Below are 21,679 nucleotides of genomic sequence, written 5' to 3' on the forward strand. Positions count from 1 at the left end.
CTACCCTTTCTGTGCCTCAGTCTACTCTTTAAAATGGAGCACAGGCCTTATAAAGTTGCTGTTAGTTGCTGAGTTAGCTTTTGTAAAATGTTTATATCAGGGCCTGGCACATAATAAGCTTTTAATAAATTTTAGCTATTATTATAAATCCCCAATTTGGAAAGAGCTCATAACCCCAAGAGTGGCTTTCAGCCAGAGAGAGTGGGTAGGGGGTCATACTGGAATCATGATATTTAATTTCTGGTATTTATTTATTTGAAACATGAAGGATTTCTCTTTTCATTTTTCAAAAGAAACATTAGATTAACGAAAGGTTGCCCTGCTACATAATAAGATTAGGCTTGACTATCACCATGTGCAATATTCAGCTCTTGCTCCATATGATAGAGAGTAAATTCTACGTCAGATGTTTTCTGCATGTAAATGAAACTATTCTCCATATCAAACCTGGCTAATCCACTCGCGAAGAAGGAGCTGAGAGCAAAACTTTTACATTTGCATGGTCCTTGAACAGTTTATGAACATTTCCAAATCTATGCCTTAGTTAAAGACTCAGAGCATCCTTGCAAAATGAAGAGGGCAGGTATTACTGCAATCTTTCTTTTATAATGCAGAGATTGTGCCCTCTGAGAAGGAGAGAGGAACATCCCTAAGGCTGCTAGGTTAGTAGGAAGCACCTGGAACAGAAATACTTTCTCCTTGGGGCTTCCAGGGGACCAGTGGCCAGGGAAGGAATATGCTAGGACGAGACCGCTGTTGGACTGGGTCAGGAGGCAGAAACATGCCTTATAGAATTATTATAGGTACACCATCCTATAATCTAGGGTGGGAAAGGAAATGGAAAGATATCGTTTTGTCTCCTACAGAAAAGCCACCATCTTCTGGCATTTATCCATCTTAAAGGAATTTGGCAACAAAGTAGGAATTTATCAGCAGTCATTTCCCGAATGCTTTTTCTGTAGGACTTTGATGTATGCACGGGAGCTGTTGGAGGTCAAGAGAGCCACAGACCACTGCAGGGTTCCTAGAAGAGTAAAATGTAGAAATGACAAGTTTCCAAACTTGCTGTGATGTCTTTGATGTTCACAATGAAAGTGCAACGCTTTTGATCTCCACATTATGGGTCATCAGGGGAACTGCAAATTCAAACAATGAGATACCTATCACTGCAGACCTATTGGAAGGCCAAACCCTGGAAGAATGATGACACCAAATGTTGGTGAGAATATAGAGCAAGAGGAACGCTCATGTATTGCTGGTGGGAGTGCAAAATGGTACAGCCACTTTGGAAGACCGTTTGGTGGTTTCTTAGAAAATGGAACACACTCTTCCTATTTGACCCAGCAATTGTATTCCTTGGTATTGATCCAGATGAACTGAAACCTGTGTCCACACAAAGAGCTGCACACAGATGTTTCTAACAGCTTTATTTATTATTACCAAAACTTGGAAGCAACCAAGATGTCCTTCAGTAGATGAATAGATAAATTGTGGTGCATCCAGACAATGGAATATTATTAGCATTAAAAAGGAACGAGCTATCAAGCCAGGAAAAGACATGTAGGGACCATCAATGCGTATTAATTATGAGTGAAATAATCTGAAAAAGCTGCATACTGTGTGATTCCAACTTTATGATATTATGGAAAAAGTAAAACTATGGAGACAATAAAAGAATCAGTGGTTGACAGGGGATGGGGAAGGGAGATAGCTGTGTGGAGCATAATGGATTTGTAAGGCAAGGAAAACATTCTGGATAATATTATGCTTGATCTTAGCCAAAAGGCTGAGAAGCAATCTGGATGATATTATAATGACAGAAATATGTCATACATTTGTCCCAACCCATAGAATATACAATACCAGGAGTGAGCCCTAAGATAAATGATGGACTTTGTCTGCTGCTGATGTGTCAGTGCAGGCTCATCAATGGTAGCAAATGTACCACCCTGCTGGGGGGATGTAGATGTGGGGGGCAGGCACTTATATGGGAAATCTCTTTACCACCCTTCTCAATTTTGTTTAAACTGGAAGCTGCTCTTAAAAATGCCTTAATTAAAAGTAATGCTTTTCAATTTACTAAGAGTGTTGTGCAATATAACTGCACTATTTTAATTAACTATGGGGTTTCTAAAAAATAATTGCTCAATAATGCAGAGCAGGAAGTGGGGCCGGCACATTGTCAACACTTTATGTCTTGGATAGAGCAGTAACTAAAACACAGTTGCTATCCTCAAGAAGCCGTTGAACCACTAGAGTATACAGACGTGAAGAGCCAACAATATTACAATGAGATAAGTATGAATGGTACGTTAGTGGAGGTCCAAAGACGGAGTGGTGAGCTTTGCCTGGTGGAATCAGAGAAGGCCTCCCAGAGGTGAGAAGCTAGCACGAGTTTGGAAACTTGGGTAGAGCTTTGCAAAGTAGAGGAGGAGACAGCATTCCAGATGGAGGGAGCAGCATGCATGTCCCTGATGTAGCTGTAAATGGTGAGCATTGTGGATCATCACACTGATACTGCCTAATTGGGTCATAGGGAAATCCTGTGATGCAGTTTTAGTTCCCATGGGGCAAGATTTTACTTTTACTTTCATGCCTCCAACCCCTTGTGAGGCACTTGAATCCTTCCTCCTCCTGCTTGTTTCTGGGGAGTGATGCATGAAATGGTAGATGTTCCGAGTTGATGGGTCAGTGAGGGTCCCCAGTGGAGGCCATCTTGAAGCAGGTTCTCTTCCTCTTGGCACTCTAGGACTCTTGGTTCGAAGAATCTGTTCTTTCTCCTGTCTAGCCTCCCGTTCCCTCTGCCAGCACCCTGAGTAACTCCCGAGCTTCTTCTGAGAATGAGAACTTATATCAACACTTGCCAGTGAAAAATGGAATTAAACATGTGGATTTCTTGCAAAATAAATTACGTAAAATGTTCCAAAGATTAAAGAAATTCAGATGGGCTTGCCTGCTATTCTGGATAACTATATTATTATAAGATTCTTTCTTGAGTTGAAAGCTGAAGGTTGACTAGGTGAAATGTGCCTCGGGCTCCAATTTGATAACATGGTCCAGAGCTGGGGGTTTTGATGCATATCTAAGGGAAGTAACCAGGCAGCCTGGACAACTGGGAATGACAGAACTGGTAAGAAAGTGCTGGAGGAACTGGTGGAAGAAGATTTGAGTCTATGTGGCTTGGTGTGTATTACTGTCTTTGCTGTTTGGCATTTCTTTTAATAACCTAGCAACTGCCATGATTTGTTGAGAGATCTGCTCTCTTGAGTTGCTGGCCTCAGAAGGGAGAACATGGAGGAAAATAAAAGAGGAAGCATATCTCAATCTATCTACCTATTTGTCTTCTGTCTATCTAGATCTCTCTCTACTTGGCCAGTTGTCTGATCTATCATTATTGGTTATTTTTATGTGTATGGTTCATCTCTTCTTCTCATCTAATCTTTGGGATATATTTGGAAGGATAATTCAGCAGGTTACCTTTTAAGAAAAAACAGTTTTTACCCTATGACCCAGCAATCACACTAAATACTGGGTATTTACTGTCTTGCCTAAATACTGGATATTTACCCTAAAGATACAAATGTAGTGATCCAAAGGGGCACGTGAACCTGAATGTTTATAGCAGCAATGTCCACAATAGCCAAACTATGGAAAGAACCTAGATGTCCATCAACAGATGAATGGATAAAGAAGATGTGGTATATATACACAATGGAATACTATGCAGCCATCAAAAGAAATGAATTTTCTGCATTTGTGACAACGGGGATGGAACTAGAGGGTATTATGCTGAGCGAAATAAGTCAGTCAGAGAAAGACAATTATCATATGATCTCTCTGATATGAGGAATTTGAGAGGCAGGGTCGGGGGTTTGGGGGATAGGGAAGGAAAGAATGAAACAAGTTAGGATTGGGAGGGAGACAAATTATAAGAGATTCTTAATCTCACAAAAGAAACTGAGGGTTGCTGGGGGTAGGGGGGTAGGGAGAGGGTGGTTGGGTTATAGACATTGGGGAGGGTATGTGCCTTGGTGAGTGCTGTGAAGTGTGTAAGCCTGATGATTCACTGACCTGTACCCCTGGGGCTAATAAGACATTGTATGTTAATAAAAATAGTTAATAAAAAAATAAAAAAGAAAAAAAAAACAGCTTTATTGAGCTGTAACTCACATTCTATACAGTTCACCAACCTAAATTGTACAACTCAATGGTTGTTTTGTGTATTAACAGAATTGTGAAAACATCCCCACAGTCAACTTTTAGGGAATTGTCATCACGCCAACAAGAAGCTCAATACCCTTTAGCTGTCACCTCCTCGATTGTTCCATTCTCCTCCACCCACCCTGTTCCCATCCTGGGCAACTTCTACTCCACCTTCTCTCTCTGTGGATTTGCCTATTCTGGACATTCATATGAGATGGTGTCTTTTGTGACGGGCTTCTTTCACTTAGCCTAATATTTTCAAGGTTTATCCATAATAGTAGCTATTTTTCTTAAGAAGCCATGAGTCAGGTGAGACATAGTAAAATGTTCTCCCTGTTGTTGTGTTTATGGGGAAGCAAACTCTGCATGCCCTATTGCCCAATGAAGTATTATTGAATTAATTTTGTCTTATTTAAGCTAAGGTCTTAGCACTGAATCAGCCAGTAGGATTGGGACACAAGTCCCGTCTTCCAAAATGAAGTACTGGTAAAGTAGGTACGTTCTGGAGCCAAATTGCCTGGATTCAAATTCAAGCTCTGCCCACCCACCTCATTGCTACTTGTGTGACCTTGAGCAGGTCACAACCTTCCTGAAACTCAGTTTCCTCCTCTGAAAAATGGGGATTAAAAATTGTACCTAATTTCTAGGGTGACTATGAGGACCAAGTGAGATAATCAATGTGAAGTTCTTGGCATATTTTGCCTGGCTCCTGATATACCTTCAAGAAAGGCTGACAACCATTGTCATTAATTTTTCAATGAGCGACAGCCCATTAGGCACATGACAACTATACTGCAATATAAGTTAATCGAAAGACCTATGATCAAAGAGCCCTGGGGCACAGTGAAGGGGACAATCAATTTTGTGCAAGGTGGGAACCAGAGATAGGGGAGGATTTTTTTTTTTTCAGGACTGCAGCCAAGGTCCAGACCTACTGTTGTATTTTAAAGATTTTCAAATTCAATGGCTTTTGAGCAGGCATTTGCCATTCACCCCTACCACTCCTTAATGAAGTAGGCTCATTTGTTTGGGATATTTATGTTCCTAGCCTGCTCTTCGAGGCCCTAGAGTTCTGTGTCCCATTGTGGAAGATGACCTTTGACCTGAAACTTAAAGGCTGGCTCTGAATTAGCTAGACAGGAAGCAGAAGGGGGCAGGATGAGGGGGTGGGTATTTCTTATGGACCTATTGGAAAGTATGCAATTCTACCATATGATTAGTGACACTCTCTTTCATACATTCTTTTAGTTTTAGTTTAGTTTTTCTATAATGAACAATTCATGCAGGCACGTGATACAACAAACTAGGGAATGAAAAGCACATCTCTCGTCTTTGGCCTGTGGTCTTCCTTTCCCCCCTTGGTTGCTGTTGGAATTTTAGAATTTTGCAGCTCTCCAGAGGCCAATCACCGATACATGTCCAAATGTCTAAACATGCATCTATCCCCTCTCATCCTTTTGGTTTTTTTCTTCCCCACAAGGGCAGCACTTTGAAAATATTTTTAAAATAAAAAGCGAAGAAAACCCACAAAAAATGAAAACAGAGCCCAGAACCCTGTGGTTTTGTTTTTTGTTTTCACTTTTATTACAGAATTTTCTCTAGGGTACACATGAACAGAGACACAAGTACAATGAACCCTCTCATACCCATTGACCAGCTTCTGCAGTTACCTACTTTTGCCCATATTTTTCATGTATAACATGCTTCCTTTGATTTTGCTTGCTTTCCCTTGGGGTTATAGTATATTAAAGACCTTGCATTTTTACCCAAGTATTTATTGTGATCATTGTAGATAGAGATTTGCCTCATTCACTTAAACAGAGCCATAAAATTTCCATCACACAGATATTCCATATTTTAATCAGCCCACCTCCCCCTCTTTGAGCAGCATTGAGTTCATTTGTAGGCTCTTGACATCGTAAACAGTGTCACCAGATGCATTTAGTTTAGGCCATTGTGTTATTATTTGACCTTACCCATTCTCCTGCCTAGGAAATAGAATTACATTGTATAATTAGTATTCCCCATTAAGAGCTGCAAGTTCTGTACATAGTTCAGTAGAAAAGACATTGCATTGCATTTTGCCACCCCACTCTCTTGATGTGAGTTTTATCAGCTAGGATTAAGTTCAACTGGGAGTGGCAGGAAATCCTAAACAGTGGCTTAAGCCACATAGAAGTTCATTATAGAAGTTCATTTCTGTCTCACGTGAAAACCTTGTACTGGGTCCAGAGTGGGAGGGGCCCTCCACAGTGTCAAGGACTTGAGCTCTTTAACTCATTGTTCTGCTGTAAGTGGCTTCCATTCCCAAAGTCATCGTATGATACAAAATGGCTGCTTTAGATCCAGCTATCATGTCTGTATTCCTGGCAGCAAGAAAGACGAAAGGAAAGGACAAAGGTACACTCCTTCTTTGGGACCTTTCCTGAAAGTTGCACATACCACTTCCACTTACATTTCATGGGCCAGAACTTAGTCTCATGGCCATCTAGTTGGTAAATACAGTCTTTATTTGGGGGTGCATGGGAATTCAACTACAAATCAGATATAAGCATTGCACAGCTAGTGTGTGAACAAAGTGCTGTGGGATCTATCAATATGCCCAAAGGGAGATCAGGAAAGGCTTCCTAGAGGAGATGATACTGGAGCTTGCCTAAGACAGGCAAAGTTTGCTTTTTATAAGATTAGATAAAAATAAGCTGGGAATTAATGAGAAATACAACTTAAAAAATTGAAGTTGTTTCCAAACCTTTCTCATTTTCTAAGAAATTCTGCCTTCAGTCTTCAGCAAGAGTTACTAGCCCAATTCAGGAATCGTTTGATGAGTGGATGAATGAAAGAATCAAGGGAAAGTGCTGTTGGGAATGGACTCCCGAGGCTGAGACTAGGCGTAGTTACTGTGGGAGACTTTATTTTCTGAAGATAGCCATGACAATCACATGCTCTTCTGCAGTTTGTCTTTGTCATTGCTCCAGAAGGTGTGATCTATTGCACCACCCTTGTGAATCTGGGCAAATGATGTGATTCCTCTGTCCAATAGAACAGGGCAGAAGTGAAGCTGTGCTAGCTCTAGGGAAGTCCTTAACTGGCCTTATGGTTTCTATCTCTTGTGACTACCATGCTGGAGAGGAGCCCAAGCCATGTGCACAAGTCTGGAGGATGAGACACCATGGGGAGAGAGAAAGGAAGGGAGAGATTAGGGAGCATCACGGTGCCAGACAAGTTATAAAGAAGTCATCTTGGAAATAGACCTTCTAGCTCTGCTGTCCTGGCTGATGCCATGTGGACTGGAGAACTATTCAGCTGAGCCCTTCTTGAATTCTGGACCCACAGGTGTTTAAGTGAAATAAGTGTAGCTTGTAGTGCAACCATAGATCTCTGGAAATCTGCCTTGAGACACAATGTTATGATGTATGTTGAGTTGTTCCTGGCAGGGTCCTGCAGGAAGGGCCTGTGGAGAACATCTGGGGAGGGCTTCAGATGTGGCCAAACATAGCTATGAGTGAATTTCATGTGGCATCCAACAACCTTCTGCACCAAAAGGAAGAGGACTCCTTTCAGAAATTGTCTTAGGGGCACCTGGGTGGCTCAGTGGCTTAAGCCTCTGCCTTCGGCTCGGGTCATGACCTCAAGGTTCTAGGATTGAGCCCCACATCAGGCTCTCTGCTCAGCAGGGAGCCTTCCTCCTCCTCTCTCTTCCGGCCTCTCTGCCTGCTCATGATCTCTGTCTGTCAAATAAATAAATAAAAATCTTAAAAAAAAAAAAAAAAAGAAATTGTCTTACATTTTAGATGCACCCAGAACAGCCTGTCATAGAAGCAGGAAGGGAGCTATCAAGTACATCTAGACTCATGTCAAAAGGACTCAGGAAACAGCTTGAAAAGGTTCTGGCTGGTTAGAGAAGGGACAGTTTGAGGATTTGTAAGAATAAGGACTGCAATGGATTGAAACACTTCAAGTGTAAGTACATCACAAAACCTAAAAACTTCAGTCACTTTTTGAGCATGCAAATATCCAGTTTATTATTTTGAAGACTGATAAATAAAAGAAAAGAAACCCATGACTTATTTGTTCCACTTTTCCCATGTACTGAGCCTCAGTGTAAGCAGTGTTGATGAGAAATGTCTTCTTATAGATTTAGTCTGCATAAAAAACAGAGAAGGAATGGTAAAATTAAGATATCAATTTGAAACTCCTGATGAAATAACTTTTCTTATCAGCAATCATTAGCAGCTGCTAACATCACAAATCAGACACAACTTGGCATTATGTCACTCCTATTTACCATACTGTCTATTGAAAAGTGAAACTGGACCCAGTCCAGGCTTTAGATCTTATGGCCAACTCATAGGGGACAGAGGAACCAGTTAAAGGACACCATAGAGATGTCATCCACATACTCTAGACTGTAGGAAACTCTTTATTTAGCAAGTAAAGACACAACAGGAGGGAGGAAAGGGGAACCTGTGTAATAAAAGGGATATCAGCTGATTGAAATGCAATTGTGATTCCACAACCCCTCTTGGCCATTATGCCGTTCAGGACGTACTTTAAGTTTTAGCACTGTTGCCAAGTACCAGTTCTTTTTTTAACATGCTATGTGTATTCTGGAGAAAACTAGCTTGTTCCAGGCCATATCATAGGCCAGAGGCCAGGCAGTGGATTGCCTGGTTTGATTTGTCCACTTTTGGCTTATTCAACTTGAGAAACAGGGCTGTAGGGAACCTTACTAGGACAGGTTGATGTGTACTAGTGTTTAACACTCTGGATGCAAGGTGGGGACCCACAGGGAGAACTGATAAACTTCTGACTGAAAGTACTGTTTTCTCTGAGATTTTCTTTTCAGTTTTCACAGAAAATCCAAGCGTGTGGGCTAAAGAGGTACATCTGAATCCACTTAGTGATTTGGGGAGTAGTGAGGGGAAAGAGTAAGAGAATGTAAGAGCATGTAGGAGAGGTGGGAGCTGGGGGTCTGAGCAAGCCCACTATGGAATCTGAGTGGGTTCTTACATTGAGCTGATGCAGAGAGCTAGTTGGTTTCCCCTTCTGTATTTTTTTTTTTTTTTTAAGAGAGCAAGAGAGCATGAGTGAGGGCAGGGGGAGAGGCAGAGGGAGAGGGAGAGAATCCCAAGTTGAGGACAGGCATGTTCTCACTGCATTGAGTATGCAGTCCAATGTGGGACTCAATCTCCAAACCCTGAGATCATGACCTGAGGCAAAACCGAGAGTCAGACACTGAACTGACTGAGACACCTGGGTGCCCCCAATTTCCCCTTCTTAATGGCATGTACTGTGGAGTTGGCACATCTGATTCTCCTATTGAGGAACTGTGTATCTATGGGCTGCTCACTTGACTTCTCTGTGTCTCAGTTTCTTCATTTGTGAAATGGGGATTAAAAGAGTAGAACCTATGTGTTAGGTCCATGCAGATTTTGAACACTGGATCAGTTAGTGCATGAAAAGTTGAGAACAGTACTTGGCACAGGGTGCAGGCACGGGTGACTGAGAGCTAGCTCTTGGGCCCTCTGTGTACCTTAACTCATTTTGCACTGAATGAAGGGAAGGAACCATACTCAGCATTTGCCTGTTGGGAGGTTGTCAAGGAGGGCCAGTGATGAGCCTGGCGAGGTACACTGAGGGACTTTGGCAGCCTACGAGTATCTCCAGACTGGTGAGCACCAGGGCTTACATTGCACACTTGCTTGGCTTGTCCCTCTCACAGCCAATAGAAGCCAGTGGGTGAGCCCAGATGCACATCGTGCTGACTCGTGGGGAATTTGCTGCCCACAGAGGAGGGAAAAATGCACCTCCCTAAAGCCAACAAAGGCCAGGCCAGCCCTGTGGGAGGAAAATAGCTCAGGCTATAGATTTTCTTTCCAAGACTTGGAGTTTCGCCATGAACAACATAGACACGGATGTGATTAGCATCATGGCCTCGTGAAGCACCGTCTGTGTGCTGTCAGGTGGCAGGACTGATGTCACTTCTCAATGTCACTCTGGTTTTTAACTGATTGGTTCACTTCCAGGCTGGGACCCAGCTCCTGTTACCTGCAGTACTAGACCTATAAGTGTCTCAAACAACTCCTTCAAGCTGCCTAAGACTTTAAAAGTTTCATCTTTGGAGGTTCTTGTGAAACCATGGGATATGGTAGATCACCTGCCATTCCCATCCCCCCAACTCTAAACTAGCCCTGCCCTTGATCTTTGGATGCAATGATGTCCAAATCTTCCCTAGATTTGCCAGGAGAGAGAATGAAACATTCTTAGACCTCATTTCCTTTCTTGCTCATGCATGCCCTAGAGCATCTCCAAACAGCCAGGCCAGGGATTCTGCATCCTTATTTGGAGTATCCTCCATCATGTCTGAGGAGAGGTTGGAGCCGTGGTCCCACTGGCATTGGAATTACGGGGTGGGAATGGACGCAAAGATCTGATGTCAGGACAGAGCAAGGTGACAAGGGTCTGAGTGGGGGTTTGGGTCATGGGCAGTCAGGGAGGGTAGGTTTATGTAATGTGTAGGGAGAAAACATGTCAGAGGTATTACCAGAAGGGCCAGATAGCTCTGTAACAGACAAGTCCAGCCTGGCTCTGGACCTCCATCCCAAGTTGATATGTGCAATGACACCTCCATGTTTCCCAGCCGGCTCTGTGCCTGTCCTCCTTGAATCTTGGAGGATATTTCAGATTTGGGGTCACAGGTGGGATTAGAAACTGCACACCCCATTGCAAATATGGACAGGTCACTGGAGTGAAGGGGAGGGGGCTGATTCCAAACAGCTTCCTGGTGACAGCAGTTCTCTCTTCTGTTCATCCAAAGAGCATTTTGTTTCAGAGGAATGTCGTAAGGAGCTTGCTGGAAAGGTAAATTCTTGGCCTCCACCCTTCAGATACTGAATCAGAAACTCCAGGCTGGGACTGATAATCTGTGTCTTCATAAGCTCTCTAGATGATTCTGGCACCAAGGAACTTGACCACCAGTCTCATCCATCTCTGTACGTGGCCAGGTACTGTGCAGAATAAATGTGTGATAAAATGAAGAAAATCCATGTCTCATTGGCTCTCCAGCCAGAAGAGATCCCGAATGAGATCATGCCCAGCACATAGTAGGCATTTCACTAAGGGGGACAGGAAATACAGTTCCAGCACCAGGGTTTGAGGACTGTGTGGCTCACCGAGGAGGAAGAGAACAAGGACAGAAGATTCATGGGTGGGGAGCATGGTGACTGCTGATGTCACAATGCCCGTTTACCCTGACGTCAGGACCACCTGAGAGGGTGGCAGAGAGAGGATGGCTGGCTGCAGTGAGAAGAACAACAGGGAGGTGGGATCGAGGACTAGACTATTTGCAGACAAAATATAAGCACCAGGCAAGAGAACCACCAGGGGACTGGAGGAAGCATGGGGAATCACCGAGACCTCTCAGGTAGGCGTCTGGGTAGAGCAGCAGGTGTCTCTGATGGGGACAGTCCAGGGTGACAGTGAAAACGCACACACCCAGCTACCAACGAAAAGACAGGTCCTTCACGGGAGCCTTCGGTTTGTTTGAGGATTCCCAGGATGTCAGGCAGTCTTTTCCCTGAGTGGCTGCCAATTCTGGTAGTACACCCCTCTGGGACTCTGTCACACATACTGATGTCCAAACTCCACCACCCAGATCCTGATTAACTTTGTTTGCTGAGGGCTCCTGCGTGGGTATGTTTAAAAAAGCCCGTCAGGTGATTCTACTCCGTCGTCAGGGTGACAATTCTACTTAAACAGGAAAACAAAACACACACACACACACACACACACACACACACACACACACCCCACACCCATGTTTTCTCCTGGGCGGTGGGCAGCAAGGGATCACGTGTCATGTCCCCAGAGATGCTCGGCCTCTGGACAGAGCTCAGCACCAAGAGAATACTAAGCTAGGACTGGTAAATGCCTTCACTGTTAAAAACCTAGAGGAACCTATACAGAAAAAGATAAACAGCCTTCTTAAAAAAAAAAAAAATTGAATATTCAAGTGGCTTATTTAAAAATAAGAACAGGGTATAAAAGGTGACATTAAGTAAAAATAACACTCAGGGGGTACCTGGGTGGCTCAGTCGTTGAGCGTCTGCCTTCAGCTCAGGTCATGATCCTGGGGTCCTGGGATCGAGCCCCCACATCAGGCTCCCTGCTCAGCGGGGAGCCTGTTTCTCCCTTTCTCTCTGCCCCTCTCGTGTGCTCTCTCACTCTCTCACTCAAATAAATCTTAAAAAAAAAATCAGTAGACCTTAGTTAGGATCCATACAGGTACTGCGGTGTAGACGGGGTAGCAAGAACAGGTGTCTCTTCGGGGGCCCTGTGGTGGTGGTTCTGGTACCCACAGCCACAGAGACCACTCTGTGTTGGCCGCTCGGGTTTTGAACCTGCTTGAACTACACTGAGTCAGTATGAGAGCTGCAGAGAGGCAAGACTATGGGAAGCCAGAGTTCTTGGGTTCAAATTCAGACTTCAGAGCACTCCTTCCCTCCACTTTAGTGGACATTATTTCAGGGATGTCTTCCAAGGGCTTGCAGCTGGGACTCGTGCAGGGTACACGGTGGCTTCCTCCCCAGGCTGTGCAGTGTTCCAGCCCTGCAAAGCCCTGGTCTGCTCTGGATGTAGGATTCTAGCAGCTTTTCTTTCTTTCTTTTTAGAAACTAGATTTTTTTTTAATATATATTTTAAAATTTCATTTATTTATTTGACAGACAGAGATCACAAGTAGACAGAGAAGCTGGTAGAGAGAGAGGAGGAAGTAGGCTCCCCGCTGAGCAGAGAGCCCGATGTGATGTGAGGCTTAATCCCAGGACCCTGGGATCATGACCTGAGCTGAAGGCAGAGGCTTTAAGCCACTGAGCCACCCAGGTGCTCTGGATTCTAGCTTTTGCACTCTTGAGTCCGAAGGCTGAGCCACGATTGGCCCTGGGCTTCCCTCCTCATTCCTTTAGTCAGACTGAGAGCCCCTTGGATATTGGAATCAGTTTGTCAGCGTGTGTGTGCATCTCTGTGTGTGTCCCTGTGTGTCTGTATGACTGTATGCTGGCGTATGTGTGTGTGTGTAGGTGTGTGTGTGTCTCAGTATGTGTGTAAGCATGTGTTTGTGTATTTGTGTCCCTGTGTGCATCTGCATATGAAGAAAATCCATGTCTCATTGGCTCTCCAGCCAGAAGAGATCCCGAATGAGATCATGCCCAGCACATAGTAGGCATTTCACTAAGGGGGACAGGAAATACAGTTCCAGCATATGTGTGCCTCTGTGTGCATGTGTGTGTATATGTAGGCGTGTGCCTGTGTGTATGTCTCTGTGTGTGTATGTGTGTGCTTGCGTGTGCACATGTGTGTGTGTCTTCGTGAATGTCTGCCCGACCCCCACTTTTTGGAGTCCCCGATCGCTGTGCCTCACGAGTCACCCCCACTAGCTCCTTCCTGCCCAGTGGCTGTCATGGAGCTCTGAGGATGAACGCCAGGCTGCAGGGCCTTGGGGAGTGAGGAAAGAGCGGCAGCGGGTACGGGCCTTTCCCTGGGGAATTTTGACTGAGAAAAGGAGAAAAATAGAAGTCAGGGAAACTTGGGGTCAAGAGAAGAATTTTCTAGAGGCGGGGACTTGTGGCGACGTTTGAACGCAGACGGGGAGGAGCAGAGGAGAGGGACGCTTGGAACAAGCTGGTGGGGAGGCAGGGCAGGGAGCGAGGCTGGATGGGAGAGGCTGAGGAGAATGGGACCAGAGGCAGGAGCATGCTCTGCTCCCAGGACTTGTTACCGCGCTTGGAGATGGCAGGGCGCTGTCACTGCCAGGAATGAGCTCCAACCTGCAAAGAGGTGGACAGAAGCAAGCTTTGAAATGGCAGCAAACACCCAGTGAGGTTGACATTTTGCTCATGTACACATGCAAGCTCTCTTCCCCATCTCATTCCTGCCAGGGCCAACCATCTCCAACTCTGTGCCCATCCCTGTCTCTTCACGCTCCCCAAGCCCATCTCCATGCTCCCCCCATCTCCATCCCTAACCCCAAACCCATGTCCATCCCTATCCCCATCCTTATGTGTATGCAATGCCCACTTTACCAGAGAAATAGGAGGGCAAAAGAGGTCAGTAACCAGCCCAGATTTATACTGCTGGCTAGCCAGGTCCAGCACTGGAACCTAACACCACGTGACACCAGTGCTTCAAGCTCTGAGCTTCCATGCCATACTCCCACATGACTTTGAGTCCCTGGTCTCTGGACCCTATATGACCTCCGATCCTATTGCCTGCTTGACCTCCTAATATCCCTTTTCTGGCTCCTGACATGGTCCTTTGCTGTTCAAACTTCAGCCAGTCTGTGCATCTCAGCTCAGACTTCTCTACGAGCTACTGACCCTTGTCCTGGCTCCTAGCCCTGTTTCTTCCCAGGACCGCATGGGACTTCCCCAGTCCTAGTTTCCCCCAGGCCACCATATCGCTGATGACAGGACAGACAGGCAGGTGGGACAGGCTTCGAGGAGGGTGTCTAGGAGGAGGTATTTTAAGTTGGAATGGCCCACCTCCATGTCCATGGCCTACAGCAAACGGGGACTCCACTGCAGAGAGAGAAGATGGGGCTCCACAGGGGGCGGGGCTTGAGGAATCCGCCATCCAAGTGACAGTGAGAGCCCAGCGGGGGCCAGCCGCCAGGAATGTGCAGCAGGTCAGGCCTGCTCCCTGAGAAATACTCAGCCTGCTTTGATTTTCAATTTTCATTGTTTATCTCTAAAATAAATATTTATTTTACCTTTATATTTTTTAAGGTTTTTAGGAACACGGGAAAGAATGATTTTGGTTTTGGTTTTAGATGCTTACTTTGGGTCTTAAGGAGACAAGGGCCGATTTGCTAATTATAGCCTTGAAGTCACTGGCTGATGGCCAGGCCTCCTTTGATCGGTGCAAGCCACCTGCGCTGCTTTTCCAGGCCCTGTGCTCTTTTGTTAATGGGTTTCTGGCCTAATGATCCATTATTTTACTCATAGTCAGGAAGACCCAACCCTCCCCCACGTTCTGCCCCCTTGTTCCTCCATTACACCCGAGCTTCTGTATCCTCTCCTGTCCCCATCTTCCAGGATAAGTCTCCCCACTGATGCCGAAGAGAATCGTTCACAGGTGTGCACACACAGCCCCCCATACCCTCCTCCACCTCACCCCTCCTTTTAGGAACTTTTGCCCCATTTCTACCTGTCCCTTCCACTCCCTTCCCCTGCCGTCCTGATACCTTAATTATTAAGAAACTTTGAAATATACATCAAGTGCCCAAAGACATCCAGCCTACCTCTTTGTGACTTACCAGAAGTGGACACTTGGTAACAGCACCCTTGTCAGGAGGTAGGATGCTGCCAGGCCCCAGGACCTCCCCTCGACCCCAAGCCCATCCACTCCTGTTACTTATCTCTTCTCTAATCCTCAGAGGTAACTATTACCCTGAATTTGTGCTCATCACACCCGTCCTTTACACTGAGTAAAAATATTTCTAGACACTGCATTTTGCTAGACTTCTTTCGTGCGGTATTATGTTTGTGAGATTCATTCAGGATAAATGCACTCAGGAGTCCCCTGTTTCTTTCTGTTGCTACCTGCCGTTACATTCAATGGATATACCACTTTTTAAAATCCTTTTTATTCTAGGTGGCTATTTGGGTTCTTTTCAATTTTTGGATATCACAAGCATCACAGTTAGAAACCTTTTCGACCATGCATTTTCCTGGTATGCATTTCTGAAACTGGGCGTGCAATTGTTAAGTCTAAGAGTGATCATATGTCTGTCTTTAGCAGATGATGTCAATTGTGCTCAGTTTACATTCCGCCTGTCAGCGTTATGGGTGGTCTCATTACTTTCCTCTTTTCCACTTGGCATTGTCAGTTTAAAAAATTGTAGACATTCTTAGGGTGTATAGTGGTATCTCACGGAGAGGTTTTTAATACACATTCCCCGTGGGTTGAGTACCTTTTCATTTGTTTATGGTGCCATTTGCATATTGTCTTTTGTGATGAAACTATTCAAGTTTCTCTGCTAATTTTCTGAGTTTTTTTTCCTGTTTTTTTCTTATTGATAAGTAGGATTTAAAATTTATTTTTATATTTATCTTTTTAAGATTTTATTTTTAAGTAATCTCTCCACCTGCTGTGGTGCTCAAACTCACAACCCTGAGACCAAAAGTCGCATGCCCCACCGACTGAGCCAGCCAGGTGCCCCTAAACATTTTAAAAAAATATATTCCAAATATAAGCCCATTTTGGTTGTATGGAAGACCACAATCTTCTCAGACTTTTCATTCTCTTCATGGCATCTTCCAGTTGAACAGAAATTCTTAACTCTAAGAACTCTTTTTTCTACCCTAAGGGCATGAAAATATTTTCCTCTGTTATCTTCTAGAAGCTTCACTGTTCTAGTTCTAACAAGTACAACCCACCTGGACTTGAGTTTTGGAGTATTACGAGAAGGTAATTATTTTCCCAGATGCACATCAAGTGATCTAGCACCATTTAATGAAAATACCGTCCTTCACTTGCTGCTGCAGAGAGCCAATTGGGTAGGTCTTTTCTGAGCTTGCTTTCTTTCTTTCTTTCTTTTTTTTTTTTTTTAAGATTTTATTTATTTATTTGACAGACAGAGATCACAGACAGGCAGAGAGAGAGAGAGGGGGAAGCAGGCTTTCTGCTGAGCAGAGAGCCCGATGTGGGGCTCGATCCCAGGACCCTGGGATCATGACCTGAGCCGAAGGCAGAGGCTTTAACCCACTGAGCCACCCTGGCGTCCCTTGTCTGAGCTTTCTATTCCAAGCAATTGTCTATTGATCCCACATTGCACCTTGTAGACAATGCCCTTCTACAGTGTCTTAATTATTCGGGCTTTTGAAATCCAGCATAGCGCGTTCCTCAAGTTTATTAGTCTTCAAGATTACCATCTCTATTCTTAGCTCCTTTTATATCTAAATAAACTTTAGAAATCAGCTTGTCAGTTTCTATAAACATTCCTGTTGGGATTCTCTTTGAGATCACATTAGATCTATGGCCCGATTTTAGGAGAATTGGTATTCTTGACAATGAACACAGTACCTCCTTTGATTTATAGAGATGTTTAAACATGTCTTTTCAGTAAGGTATAGTTTTCCGTAAAGAGGACTTGCACATCTTTTGTTAGATTTAGTCCTAACTTTGAGGCCTTCGAAACAATTGTACACAGTATCTTGCTAGACATTTTATTTTATGCAAATGACTTTGATACGCTCTCTTTGTATCCAAAAACCTCGCTAAACTCACTAATGCTAACCATTTATTTGTAGATTTGTTTGGGTTTCTAGATAGGCAATCATGGCATACTAGTTGGGAACACTAGTTTTAGAATCTGACTGACTTGGTTTTGAATTCTTTTTTTTTTAATTAACTATTTTATTTAAGTAGGCTCTATATCCAATGCTGGGCTTGAACCCATGACCCTGAGTTCAAGAGTCTTATGCTTTACCAACTCAGCCAGCCAGGGGCTCCATTGGTTTTAAATTCTAACCTCATTATGCACTCTATGTAGGACTTTGAGAAAATGGCTTGATTTTTCTGAGGCTGTTTCTCTGTACAAAGTGGTGATGCTTTCTCGAAGGTTTACCATAAGGAATAAGTGAAACGAAGGATATGTCACCCTGAGGCAGTGCTAGCCTACATGAGTTTCCATTTCTGATTTGTCATTACTTTCCTTATCCTCGATTTCCTCTTTCCCACTTAATTCCAAAGCTCTACAAATTCTGGCTTTTACCCTGTCATTTTACAGAGTCGCTCTCATAGGTGTGTTCTTAGTGCTGACTTTAATGCACGGTCTCATTGCAGATGCCAGTTTCAAGTTCCAGAGATCACCTGGACGTCGGGCTAACTGGCCATACATTTGGGATTTCCTACAACTCCTTCATCGGGTTGGATAATTTGCCAGGATGATTCATGAAACTCAAGAAAATGCTTTCTTATGTTTCCCTTATTAAGTAGGATGTAGTCAGGAACAGCCACATGGAAGAGATGGGGTGGGAGTGGCACAGAGCTTCCATGCTTTTTCCAGGTCCCCCACCTTCCCAGAAAGTTGATGTATTCACAATCCTGGAAGCTCCCTGAACCCCATAACTTAGGGATTTTCATAGAGATTTCATTTCATAGCCACAATTGGTTAAGTCAATCACCATTGGTGATTGAAGTCAATGGCCAGCCCTTCTCCCGTTCATGGAGGTTGGGGTGGAGCTGAAAGTTCTAACCATCTAATTACCTGCTTGGTCTTTCTGGCCATCAGCCACCATCCTGAAGCTATCTAAAACTCCCCCCTGAGCCATCTCATGAGCACACAAGAGACAATAATTTCCAAAGGTTTTAGGAGTTTTGAGCCGGGAGTAAGGGAGAAAGACCAATTAAAAAAAAAAAAAATTATACCATAGTCTCCTTGCAGATACCTTCTCGTGGCTTTTTGAGTCTACTCCCTTGGTGGTTCTTCCTCCTCTCTGGGTCTCTTCCCAGTTTTCTCATGGGCTCTTCTTTCTTCCCATTCCTTAAATATTGATCCCCCCCCCCCCCCCGCCATGGTTCAGTTCTCATTCCTGTTCTTCATTCAATCTTTGACCTCATCTTTTTACCAAATCTGTATGTGCAGGGGGGACCGTTGCAGGTGGAGAGAATGGCTGCAATTTGGTGAGTTCAAGGACAGAAGGGCAATGTGGTTGGAGCGGGAAGGGAGAGAGAGAGAGAGAGAGAGGGGCAACTTTCATAAGGGTTTGGATTTCATTCCAGGGTTATGTGGAAGCCCTCCAGGATGGATGTGAATGTGCATGATTAGAAAGACCACTCTGGCTGCTGTGTGTATAAAATAAACAGTATGGCATTAGGAATAGAAGCAGGGAGTCCAGTTTGGAGGCTGTGTGAGTGTACTAGTGGTTATGGAGGCAGCACTGTAAATATTTAATCACGTGGATCCTGGTGCCCACGTCCAAATCCTGGATCCTCCACAAGAGGGAGGGCTTTGAGCAAGTCACTGAGTCTCTCTGTGCCGCCATTTTATCCTCTGTAAGAGGCCATAATAGTAGCACTTAACTCCTAGTTTTGAAGGCTCAATGAGTTAATATATTTAAAACATGGAACCATGCTATGAGTTATTATTATTATTGTTATTAGTCATCATGATAACATGGAGACAAAACAATGGATTCAGGATATTTCTACAGGCTGCATTGACATGACTTGATGATACATTGGATCTTAAGGATGAAGGGGAGAGGAAAAAGACTCCTTAGTTTTTTTGGCAAAAGGTTTGTTTCGAGTGCTGTTTAGTAAAATGGGGAAGGCCGGGGAGGAGCAGGTCTTGGTGTGTGTGTGTGTTCAACCTCAGTGATGAACAGGGTAGTTCTGACCCATCCATAAAACATCCAAGAATTGATGTCTGGAAGGGTGTTTGATATATGAACCTGGAGTTGAGTGTTCATAGAGGCTCTGAGAAGAGCTCAGGGAAGCCTGGAGACACACATGTGGGAGTTGTGGCACAGCGATGGTGTTAGACTAGGAGGGTGTGCAGATAGATGAAGAGAAGGGCACCCAGGACAGAGCATGGAGCTCTCTCGCATTAAAGCTAAGCAGAGAAGCAGGATCTGGCAAGGATTCTTGGAACGGTGGGCTGTGAGGCGGCAAAACTAGGAGAGAGAAGAAGTCTGAGAGCAGCCATTGGGATCTATTGCTGCCAACAAGTCAGACAAGCTTGTACTAAATGCCAAGTAGATAACTGAATCTGGCAACATGGAGGCGATTTGCTGAATGGACAAACGAAATTTAACTTCATCAATTGGCCAGTTTATTTAAAAATCAACTGAATTAGGAAGTCTGGTTGTATCCCCTCCTTGATGGCCAACAAGGATTAACGGAGGGGGGAACTCAAAAGACAACAGAGCAGACAGCCTTCCACAAAGCCGGGTGGTTGTTGCCTCGTAAAAGATCCCACCTGTTTCATTGCTCATGAGTAGAGAAGCGGCTCTCACCTCTTCTTCAAAATAAATTTTTTGGAAGCTACCAGGGACCCAACTGACATGAAAAAGTGTTTCTGACACTGGAATCAAAAATGTCCAGGGACACCACAGTTTGGCACAACTTTTCTGAATCTAGGAGCACGTTAAGACACTTTGTCTAAGCCTTTCCCAAAGCAGACCATTAACCTTTTAAATTAATCTTTTCCCTATTATCCAGTGAAATGTTGGCTGTCAGATCAGTGATTCTCATACCTTGGTGCCCATCAGCATTGGCTGAGGTCTCATTAGGGTTCAGGTGACTGGACATCATGCCACAGTTTCTGATGCAGCTGACTGGGGTAGGGCCAGAGAAATTGCATTGCTGACAAGCTCCTAGGTGATACCGCCATCATCGCAGCTGCTCTGGTCCCAGGAGCACCCTTCCCATATGTGTAGGACAGCACATCTGTCCTACACATATGCTCCCTGGCTTATATGGCGTCCCTCTTGTTCACCCAGTTCAGTAGGAGGCGCTCAATCCATATTAAGTGAGGGCATTAAATACCCTTTCTGTGGATCCCTTGGAGCTGAGGAGCAGGGTGAGTGTCATGGTCAGGATCAAGGACACAAGCTGTCGTGTGATTTGCTGCTCCCCTAAATTCCCCAGCAGTCCCGCCATGATGTCTCTCCTCAGACCTTCTGGGGGCAAAGTTGCCATCTAGGGCTCTCTGCGTTGTTCTCCTTGAGCTGTTCCTAACTTGCAGTTTCTGTCCTACACATTGTCAGAAAAGTTTTAGCAACTCGTTTCAAAACTGGATCTATGTGGGTGGAGTTTAGGCAGAATTTGAGGCAGAGGGACACAGTGACACAAGTGATTTAACGTGTAACATCTTTCTTGGATCCATTATGCAGCCCCTGGGTGAAGCCAGTCCTTCCTCTCCACTCTCCAGAGCCAGGGGAGATGGGGTGGGGACTTGGCACAGGGCTTTGGGGAGATGGAATTAGTTAAGTCTTAGTCCAAGTGGGTTGAACACTGGTGGCCACATCCCATGGAGCACACACGTCTTCTGGTTAGTGGCACTGCACCCTCGCCGGGCAACAGAGCCTTCTTTCTTCCTCGAGGAAAAGTGCCCCTTTCACAGCCTGCCACAGGCAAAGGAAATGGAAAATCCCGGAGCATCCCAAGCCCCTCTTGTTTTCAAGGGCGCTTTGCCTCCTGAGCCTCTCCCAAGTTCAGGGACAGGACAGGGCCTTTGTAAGCAGGCTGGGGTCTGACAGGGAAGCGGTGAGTTCTGTAGCTGGAGGTGGTGGGCGGCATTGCCCATGTTTGCCCCAGAGGGGAGAGGCCCCACGTGCTGACCTCCCAGGCTTGACCACGTCTCAATCAGAACAGGGCTCCGGAGCCCCTCCTGGCCCTCCTGGGCCGTAGCCCCAAACAGAGCAGCATAGCGATGGCTTTTCTGAGAAGCTGCTGATCTCAACCCAGTCTCTAC

General features: G+C 44.8%; 1 protein-coding gene across 2 annotated transcripts in view; it reads left to right on the forward strand.

The window, feature by feature from the left end:
- The first annotated feature begins 2,320 nt into the window (after positions 1 to 2,320).
- The window catches only part of CDRT4 (CMT1A duplicated region transcript 4), a 40,399-nt gene continuing 21,040 nt past the window's right edge, over positions 2,321 to 21,679 (forward strand). The window contains exon 1 of one of the 2 annotated variants that reach the window (XM_059378458.1): positions 2,321 to 2,377. The gene's annotated coding sequence lies outside the window, so the exon portion shown is untranslated. Of the gene's footprint in view, positions 2,490 to 21,679 lie in introns of both variants that reach the window. The other variant, XM_059378456.1, reaches the window with a different exon arrangement.

This window comes from Mustela nigripes, chromosome 16, assembly GCF_022355385.1.
Source record: "Mustela nigripes isolate SB6536 chromosome 16, MUSNIG.SB6536, whole genome shotgun sequence".
Classification (NCBI taxonomy): Eukaryota; Metazoa; Chordata; class Mammalia; order Carnivora; family Mustelidae; genus Mustela; species Mustela nigripes.